This window comes from Nicrophorus vespilloides, unplaced genomic scaffold (assembly GCF_001412225.1).
Source record: "Nicrophorus vespilloides isolate i.1.1-1 unplaced genomic scaffold, Nicve_v1.0, whole genome shotgun sequence".
Taxonomy (NCBI): domain Eukaryota; kingdom Metazoa; phylum Arthropoda; class Insecta; order Coleoptera; family Silphidae; genus Nicrophorus; species Nicrophorus vespilloides.
In genome coordinates this window covers 1-11,003 of record NW_017096211.1, presented here as the reverse complement: position 1 = coordinate 11,003, position 11,003 = coordinate 1, and the positions used below count along the sequence as shown (strand labels likewise).

General features: G+C 34.2%; 2 non-coding genes across 2 annotated transcripts; one reads left to right on the top strand and one right to left on the bottom strand.

Annotated features, from left to right (window-relative positions):
- The first annotated feature begins 8,676 nt into the window (after positions 1 to 8,676).
- Positions 8,677 to 8,748, top strand: Trnah-gug. Its single transcript has one exon. It is a non-coding gene; the product is annotated as a tRNA-His (tRNA).
- A 610-nt stretch (positions 8,749 to 9,358) lies between these two features.
- Trnan-guu lies at positions 9,359 to 9,432 on the bottom strand. The gene has a single exon. It is a non-coding gene; the product is annotated as a tRNA-Asn (tRNA).
- Positions 9,433 to 11,003: the final 1,571 nt, after the last annotated feature.

Genomic DNA, 11,003 nt, shown 5'->3' with positions numbered 1-11,003 from the left:
AATACTTGCTACATTCCCCAAATATCCAACTTTCATATGCATCTTGTGGATCTGTTATATCTATTATAGTTTATGAGAAAATCATTGCGTTATTGTTTTTTGTAATTTCGTTCTAGTGGATCTGTTATATTTAATATAGTTTATGAGAAAATCATTGCGTTATTGTTTTATGTAATTTCGTTTTTGAGCTCGAATTATAGCCAAACGGCTGAAATCACAGAAATAATAGGATACTTGCTACAATCCCCATATTTCCAACTTTCATATGCATCCAATGGATCTGTTATATCTATTATAGTTTATGAAAAAATCATTGCGTTATTGTTTTTTGTAATTTCGTTTTTGAACTCGAATTACAGCCGAACGGTTGAAATCACAGAAATAATATGATACTCTCTACATTCCTCAAATATCCAACTTTCATATGCATCCAATGGATCTGTTATATCGATTATAGTTTATGAGAAAATCATTGCGTTATTATTTTTTGTAATTTTGTTTTTGAACTCGAATTATAGCCAAACGGTTGAAATCACAGAAATAATAGGATACTTGCTACAATCCCCATATTTCCAACTTTCATATGCATCTTGTGAATTCGTTATATCGATTATAGTTTGTGAGAAAATCATTGCATTATTGTTTTTTGTAATTTCGTTTTTAAACTCAAAATCACAGTTGAAATCACAGAAATAATAGGATACTTGCTACAATCCCCAAATATCCAACTTTCATATGCATCTCTTGGATCCGTTATATCGATAATAGTTTCTAAAAAAATCAATAAAATGTGAACGTTAATTTAAATTGTGTATTTTGAATGGTATGCAACCAAACAATCACCTTTTAATTATATTAAAATAGTTACCTAAGCAATGAATGAATGAGCGACGAACGTTGTTGGTGTTATAAAAAAAAGAGAGTGAGATATGGTCAATAAAACTTGATACTTGCGTGCGGTCGTGGACCGTTTAAAACGCCATAAAGCAAACATTCGGGGATTAGCAAATCCGAAACCCGAAATTAATTCCGCCCAAACGCGCCCACATCGCCCCCATCTCGTCTGATCTGATCTGATCGCTGTTTAAATAAGGAGCGCACGAGGTTTATTACTTAATATGTATGCAAGTGTGTGCACGTCGGTCCCCTCGGGCTTCGACAGAAAAAGTAGAAGAATAAGGGGGGTGGCGGGGGTCCAAAACGTCAGGTCCTATTACTGGTTTTTGGGGGCGCAAACGGAGGCACGTGACTACTACTGCGGGTCTACGGGTATGGTGCAATTGCACCGCCCGTGACTAATGCATCGAGAGTCATAGACCCTCTTCCTCCTATCCATCCAACGCTGCTCGTATTCCCTTCTCCTCGTCCACTTATCATAACAGGTCTATATTAGATTTTCTTCCTATTATCATCATCATCGACGATCCTAAAGGAAAACTGTTATTGCATTTGCTCCGCCGCCGCCGTCGCTGCTGCAATTCCAATTGCGGCGGATACTTACAACCCTCCCTTCACTGCATGGCAATAGACTGCACTATACGAAAACAATTTCCCGCACTAAATACTTCTTCCTCGTGACCGTCGACAAAACCAATACAGTCTTCGATAATAGTTCCCCTACATTGCTTTCCGATTACCAGAAGCAATACAACCGTGCAGATTGAGATTTGTCATCTCCACAGATTTCCTAAACTCCTCCAATAAAAAAAATATCAACTTACTTATAAGTCTTTTCTTCTGGAAAGAAATATTTCTATTACAACTACAAACAATTCTCGCAATATTTGCAATTATTTCTTGATTTATTTGTAATATAAATTATGTTCTGTTAGGTCTTCAAACAAAAGGTGAATTATAGACGATAAATCAATAAATATGTTATTAAAGTCTGCATAAATCAATATCCGTTATAATATGGCAACATTGTTTCCAATAATTACTCGATTCTCCATTTAAAATTACTCAATAGAGATATTTTCAATTTATTAAAAACCCATGTGAATATTTTTAAGAAAATCCAATTCACTTTCACTATCATACAAGTGGTCGGTGATGTAATTATCTTAAGGGTTTGCATAAATCAATATCCGATGATGTAATTATCTTAAGGGTTTGTCGAGAAATTCACGAAAAACTGAAAAGACTGAAAAAAGAAACGTCATTTCTCTATTTTTTCAATTTCTACAGCTCATAGCAGACGACTCGATGACTGCACGAAGATGTATGTAGGCTTGTTGGAAAGAGAAAATATTCAGCTTTCATACGAGTTTTCGAACTGAAAAAAAATACGAAAAAAACGTTCTACTGCATATAGCAGGCGACTCGATAAAAACACAAAGATGCCAATAGACTCGTTGGAAAGGTGAGACATTCAGCTTTCATGTGAGTGGTCGATGATGTAATTATCTTAAGGGTTTGTCGATAAATTCACGAAAAACTGAAAAGACTGAAAAAAGAGACGTCGTTTCTCTGTTTTTTCAATTTCTACAGCTTATAGCAAGCCACTCGGGGATAGTACGAAGATACCAATAGGCACGTTGGAAAGGTGAGACATTCAGCTTTTATATGAGTGGTCGATGATGTAATTATCTTGAGGGGTTGTCGAGAAATTCATGAAAAACTGAAACACCAGAAAAAAAACTTGAAAACCGTCGTTTCTCTGTTACGTATAAAACGTTAAGTATGTGATTTTTTTTCTTCAAATTCTACAGCTCATAGCAGACGACTCGATGACTGCACTAAGATGTATGTAGGCTTGTTGGAAAGACAAAATATTCAGCTTTCATACGAGTTTTCAATGATGTAATTATCTTAAGGAGTTGTCGAGAAATTCACAAAAAACTGTAAAAACTGAAAAAAATACGAAAAAAACCTTCTACAGCTCATAGCAGGCGACTCGATGAAAACACAAAGATGCCAATAGGCTTGTTGGAAAGGTGAGACATTCAGCTTTCGTACGAGTGGTCGATGATGTTATTATCTTAAGCGGCGAGAAATTCACGATATTGTAAATTTATTAAAAACCCATAGAAATATTATTAATTTAATAAATCTTAAATTTTGTTACATATCTTTAAGAATTCATTGTCACTTGTCAAAAGTCATGTTGACAAATTGTAGAAAAGAGGGGAAGTGTTTCGTCTCAAAATATATGTATATATTCAAAACAGCCTCTCTAGAAACGATTTCTTAATTTCTTACTAACTTTAAGTCTGGGTAACATTTTCGATTGTGAATCAGTGAGTGGAAATAGATGTAATTCCCCTTTGCAGTTCCAATTCCGAATTTCGAGGAGTTTTCATTTCTTATTATTTTGATATACCGGAGGGTCTTCGTGAGGGTTTCCTCTCTATCTTGAAGCGGGAGGAGAGAAGAGCTTGAAGCGGAATTAGTAAATAAGCCGACAGGGATAAAAACGCTCTATCCCTGCAGGCCAGAAGGAATTATTATTCACCCTTCTGCCGCATCTTCCATCATCCACTCCACATATTTTCCCTTTCTCTCATTCTATCCATCTCCTGTCTACGAATCCATGTGTGTGTTTTTTCCCGGCGATAAACTCGCCGTCGTGCTTACGATTTTTCCATCGAACGCTTCATTTGTTTGCCGTCAGGACTTTAGGATCGTATCAATAACTCCTCCTGAGCACACCGACCAACGATGGAGACGCCGGAGCCAATATTTGCGAGGAAACGAATGAGAGGAATGGGTTGAGTAGACGAGAGTGAAAAACTGAAATAAATAAATGTATGGGTGAATAAATAAGGGCGAATGAACCGGTATTAAAGTTTGGATCAGTGCCACAACGGCTCCGGTTTAAACTAATTACCACACAGTATATATACACCTTGTTTACGGTTGTTATGGTAATAACTGGGCTCCGGTCTCAGGTATTTAGGTTAATCCATATTATTGCCGTTAGCGTTGTCATGGCGATAAATTAGTCGCTTTGAATCGATAATAACGATAGTCGCGAAATAAATGCGGTATCCAGCAAAACGTCGTATTAATCAAATGTGTCATGACTCTCTTATTTGCGAGGGGTGGGGGAGATGGAAAGGAGGAGATGCTGCGGTCAGATTAGAGAGAATTGTAAATGGATCGCTAACATCTACATGAAATGACATTTACGAACTGCATTACGTTGCATAAATAATCTGATGATCTTTGTAAAAATGCTGCTTTTCAATAATTCTATTTACTTACTAATTACAACTGTTTGAGAGGTTTAAAAACAGTTATGTAATTTAAGAAATGTTATCCTACATGTTTATCCTAAAGCTTGTTGAAAAGGTGAGACTTTCAACTTTAATTTCAGCGCAAGATGATGTAATTGTAACCGGTTCTCGAGTAATTTACTAAAATCTGAAGACATCTGAAGAAAACTGAAAACTTGCCGAATCGCAACGTACGAGTTGCTTGCCCGCACCTGATTATGCAATAAAATTATAAAAAAAGTTCATTAGTTTTCGAGTTATTAACGAAAATCTTTTATTCTTTCTATCAAAACAATCTTTAACAAAATCCAATTGAAATCAGGTCATTGGAAAGGTGACACTTTCAGCTTTAATATGAGTATAAGATGATTCTACGTGGTGATGGAAATTCAAGAAAAACTGAAGACATTGAAGATTTTTGTTTCAGTACTTTTTGAATGATTTATATTTTCTTAATTATATGAAACGAGATGAAACGAGATTCTCTTGATGTTGGGACGTCTGCTCGATCCGTCTGCAGAGAAGGTTATTTTGCGCAGGGAAATTTGCGAATGGTGGAAAGATTAAACGCGATCCAGTAACAAGTGGGGCGGCTCGAAAGGGAAAAGGGAATCAAACGCCCGCAGGGCAAATAAATTGGCAATCAACATCGCTCAGGATTCCCGTTTTACCTCTCCGCTCTTCGCTGCTGCCGCCTCCTACGATACAGCCACTGTTACAGCCTTTGACTGAGTCCGGCCACCGCCGCCCCCGCTACCAATTCCATCCGCCCTCCGCAGAATCTCTCTCTCTCTCTCTTCCAACCCTCCGGCACAATAAAGGAAGCCCCGATATTGCCCCGTGCGCCAGGAAATTGTTTCCAAGTTTCCACGGTAATGCCGACGGCGACGATGGACAAAAAAAATAGAAATTGTATACACGAAAACGCGCGAACGTTCGAAATACGTTCATATTAAAAATCCGGACTGCGACTTCCTTCCGACGAAAAATTCATTTACAATGCGCCCCGTCTTTACACAACACTTCCTCCGGAGTCGGGAAAAGGAAAACAGTTGCCGGCGACCGCCGCACTGCAACCGGAAATTAATATCAATAGAAAGCAGTTCCACTTAAAAGTACATAAAATTTCAGTCGTTTCATAATTTTGCTGAAGCAATTACAGTTGAACCTCGCTTAACGAGAATAATCCGTTCTAGAATTCCTGATTTTTACCTGTATAGTTTCACTACAACTTAATTGTTTGTTAATTGAATTTAGACAATACATTACAGCCAACTCTTTTAACCTATGAATAATGTACCAATTTTATTATATTCCTCAAATATTCATCTTTATTCCATCATTTATAGTGTTTGAGAAATTTAGTAAAACGTAAAGACACTGTTTTTTTTTTCGTTTCTTCTTTTTTGTCAGTAAATTACAGCCAAATGTTTACACCTACAAATGTTAAACCAACCACATTGTATTCCCCAAATATTCATCATCAATTTTCATGTTTTATATCAATTCCATCATTTATAGTATTAGAGAAAATTAGTAAAACATAAAGACATTGTTCTTTTTCGTTTCTTTGTATTTGTCAATAAATTACAGCTAAATGTTTGTACCTACAAATGTTAAACCAACCCCATTGTATTCCCCAAATATTCATCTTTAATTTCCATGTTTTATATCAATTCCATCATTTATAGTATTTGAAAAATTTAATAAAACGTAAAGACACTGGTTTTTTTTCGTTTCTTCTTTTTGTCAATAAATTACAGCCAAATGTTTAGACCTACAAATGTTAAACCAAACACATTGTATTCTCCAAATATTCATCTTTAATTTCCATGTTTTATTTCAATTCCGTCATATATAGTATTCGAGATATTTAATAAAACGTAAAGACACTGTTTTTTTTTTCATTTCTTCTTTTTTGTCAGTAAATTACAGCCAAATGTTTGGACCTACAAATGTTAAACCAATAACATTGTATTCCCATAATATTCATCTTTAATTTCCATGTTTTATATCAATTCCATCATTTATAGTATTCGAGAAATTTAATAAAACGTAAAGACACTGTTTATTTTTTCGTTTCTTCTTTTTTGTCAGTAAATTACAGCCAAATGTTTAGATCTACAAATATTAAACTAATCACATTGTATTCCCCAAATATTCATCTTCCATTTTCATGTTTTATATCAATTCCATCATTTATAGTGTTCGAGAAATTTAATGAAACGTAAAGACATTGTTTGTTTTTGTATCTTCATTTTTGTCAGTAAAGTGCAGCCAAATGTTTGGACCTACAAATGTTAAACCAACCACATTATATTCCCCAAATATTCATCTTCAATTTCCATGTTTTATATCAATTTCATCATTCATATTCATATTCGAGAAATTTAATGAAATGTAAACACACTTCATTTTTCCAAAAGTTATTTGTCACAACTGATTATTAATGATATTATTCAAAATGCACTCTAACAGAGAATAATCATGGTGTGTTTTGGTTAATTGCGAGCACGGGTCGTGCGATTGGGGGTGGCAGTGGCGGCGGCTGCGGCGGTTTTGCAGGATGCTGCTGCTGCTGCACAGTTGGGTTTGGCTGCGAGCTGAGAGCGAGACTTGAATCATGTGCAGATTGGCAAAGTAATGTCATTACATATGTCACTCATGTGTTCGGTTTTGGATGCTACAAACGGCCGACAAATTGCATTGTGGTCCTCTACGCTGATTGTGAACGCTGGAGCAACATCAAAAATCAACCCTCGCAGCATTCGCTAAATACAACAAAATCCTACAGCAACTGCAACAAAATAGAAAATAATAAATAAATCTGTTGCGTTTGTTTTACTTGAAATCCAATTATAGTAGTCCATGAAAGTATTGTAGTCATGGAAACGTATATTCATTCACCATGGAAACGTTCTTAATTTATGAAATTCATTATGTGTATAAAGCTATAAACTTAGGTTTAGAGTGGATTAAATCAACGTAAAAGTATTTGAGAAAATCTTTCCACGATATAAAAGATCTGAAATTAGTTACTAATTCTGCAGTGATCGGGTAACAATCTAAACGTTTTACGAGGCAATAAAACGGTCTCTCCGGCAATAAGAAACAAAACAAAAAATAAAAGAAGAAAGCAAAACGAAGAAGTGAGACGTTAAGGAAAAACAGGTGGATAAGAGGATGATTAAATTCGCTCCGCGCGTTCGCTTCAGCTCGACCACAACCAGAAGAAGCGAGAAATCCATTCGAATTAGGAAAAAACTCAAACAAATGAATCTGTGTAGAATGAAAAGTTCTCGTAACGGGTGAACAAAAATCAAGTTCACTGGACGTAACCCGAAACCGAACATCTGGGTGGGTTTTTCTTTCACGCTCTTTCTCACACGCCTCACGTGAATTGACGAAATCGCAATAATGAAAAGCCCAGTTCTTGTTCCTTTATTTTCTCTTTGTGTAGCGAAGAAGAGGGATCCATTAGGTCCGAAGCCCAAACAAGAGGTTGAATCACACTGCACATAACGCTCTACAACTAGTACACTAGGCTAGAACAAATAGTAGCGAAAGAGAAACTCGAGTCTCCTCTCTACGTGACATCGGCAGGACCCACTTCAACATCCCCTTCGTTTTCTGCCTCTCTCTCTCTTTCTAACACCACCAAAACACGATTTACTTACTTTTTCATCCTTCACTTAATATCTGAAAGGAAGAAAAAAATGATGGGAAATGTCGAAACACTTATCTCTGATTTCAGCGTCTGAATGGAGCGCGAAAATACGTATCACAATAAACGCAGAAGGAAATTGCGATGTGAAAGGGACACACTCTCATCTGACGGCGTGATGGAAAGCGGAAATTGCGAAGAAATACATTTTTTTTTCTCTCTCTCTCCGCAGAAAATCATCCAATCTGCGGGGAAATCGGGAGAAATTCATTAAAAGCTTTATAAGAGCTTTTCTGCGAGCGGATGAAATCACATTCGAAAATTGCATCAAAACCGCTGCAAATCAGCAAAAATCTTACATTTCTAAATCTCGTTACATAACTTATGCAAAAGTTACTTTATCTTTCATAGTCATTAAATTAATCCTCTTTGAATTATTCGATTTTCTGTCTTTCCTTGATTTTCTTTAAATTGATTAATTCTTTCAAATTGTTTGCATTAGAAATCATAAATATGTACATAATAAAACAATTAAGAAATTAATCAATTCTATACGTAAATCTACTAATTAATCGAGTTACCATTGGATTAACGTAGGCAACCAAATTAACATTTTATTCTTCAAAACTGCATTTGTTACGGTTCTAAAATGATTTAATTTGTTGAATCTATTTAGTATTATAATTAAATACATGTTTTCGTTGAAATTACAATTATTTTTTATAAAAAATCGATAATTACTGCTCAATTTAGTACTTATTAGCGATTTGTACAATGCTTAATACCTTCTCAGTAGCCGTGATCGTCTAGTGGTTAGGACCCTACGTTGTGGCCGTAGTAACCCAGGTTCGAATCCTGGTCACGGCAATGTGAAAGCATTGTCACGGTGAGATCACTTTTTTTTATTTAAAAAAATAACAATTGTAGTTATAGTTGTATCAATTGTTAAATAATTGTTTTATGTGTGTAAAAATTTAAGCTTTTTAGATAATGTTTTTCAAATTAACAGAATTGTTTCAATTTTTTAAATTTATGAAATAAGAAAACTCTTATAATTCTGAAATATATCCTTGTGTGTTTACTAAACTTTAAACAACAAATGTTTACAATTAATTAACAAGTTTTCGTAAATGAAAGTATACATGATTCCAGCTTAAAATAACGATTTTTTATTAATATTTCAACAGAAACTAATTTAATTTGAAAAGAAACGCAAACATGTTTAGTAACATTTTCAATCATCAAATTTTAGTTGAAAAGTAACTAAATCTGATGACGTTTAATGACAGTTAAAAATGTCATAATGTACCAACTTCAATAACAAAAGTCTCCATATTTATTCACTGTTTGTTTCATGTATAAGTTTATTAAAGCGTTTTTAAACATTTTTATTGAAAAAAGTGTAGATTTTTCTTGGAAATAAAGAATTATATAATTGTTTAATATTGTTTTTTTTGTTGAATAACAAAAGGTTAATCGCCCCCGGGTGGACTCGAACCACCAACCTTTCGGTTAACAGCCGAACGCGCTAACCAATTGCGCCACGGAGGCTGATATCAACACTTAAGATGACTTCCGCATTCCAAACAAAATTGCTGATTCCCCGCTTTACGTCGTTTCGTTTCGCTTTACGTCGAACGTGATCAAAAGTTGCGCTAATTTAAATTCCTTTTTTTTAATTATAAACTAATTGTTTTTCTGGTAGCAAAAAGAGCAACAGCAGTTTAAGATCAGTTATGTGAATGAGATCGGAATGTGCCGTTGGTGCGGCTCTGTTGGCAACGCCGACCGGTGTTGTAGGGCAGTGGCCGAGGCAGGTTTATACCTTTTTGATATATATATATATATACTCATACATGTATATATATATTTTACCTGCGAAAGAGCGGAGAATACCGCGAGAGTTCCTCCAGCAGCATCGACTCGAACGAAGACAAAGAGAGGCGAAATAGAGAAAGCGGAAGATTGTGTTTTACCCGAGCCTTGACCCTGATAAGGAAACCGAAACAAGAAGCGAATAACAATAATAATAGATAGAACAACAACGAAGATCTCGACTAGTTATCCAAAACAGTAACGAAGTTTATAGAGTGCTGCGAATCATGTGTTTTCGTTGCTGCTGATGCTAAAAGGATTACCGATACTCACTTGTTTTCGAACTCCCAAAAGGACGAACAGGTAAAGATTACTCAGTTCGGACACACAAACTCTCTTAATTTTTTTGCTACATCGACCAAAAATTTAAAAAAAAAACATAAGATCTAAGCGCACTAAGTTACTTAAATATTGCGACAAGCTCAGTTAATACAGCTTAACAATTAAGTTACTAAAAGAAATATCAAATTTTTCAATTTTCGTTTCAAAACATGCTCCAAAATCTGATTTAGTGAAAAATCCCTCGCTTCCACGCTTTAAAATACAATTTTGAAAAAGCAAAATGCAAAGAATGGTACGTATTTTATATGTAGATTAGTTTGTACGTTTTTCGAAATCTTACAATCTTTTTCATTATTTCTTTTTTTTTCTTATTTTTGATAGAAATATTACAATTTTGTAGTCAAAATATTTAGAAAATTTAAAAATTTACTTCTAAATGTTTACAAATCTAATATAATAATTAGCATAAAGTGGATTTCACATTGTCATTATTTCTTTTTTTTTTCTTCTTTTTGATAGAAATATTACAATTTTGTAGTCAAAATATTTAGAAAATTTACTTCGAAATGTTTACAAATCTAATATAATAATTAACATAAAGTGGATTTCACATTGTCATTATTTCTTTTTTTTCTTCTTTTTGATAGAAATATTACAATTTTGTAGTCAAAATATTTAGAAAATTTACTTCGAAATGTTTACAAATCTAATCTAATAATTTACATATTACGTACGTATTTTGTATGTAGATTAGCTTGTACGTTTTTTCAAAATCTTACAATCTTTTTCATTATTTCTTTTTTTTTTCTTGTTTTTGATCGAAATATTACAATTTTGTAGTCAAAATATTTAGAAAATTTACTTCGAAATGTTTACAAATCTAATATAATAATTAACATAAAGTGGATTTCGCATTGTCATTATTTCTTTTTTATCTTCTTTTTGATAGAAATATTACAATTTTG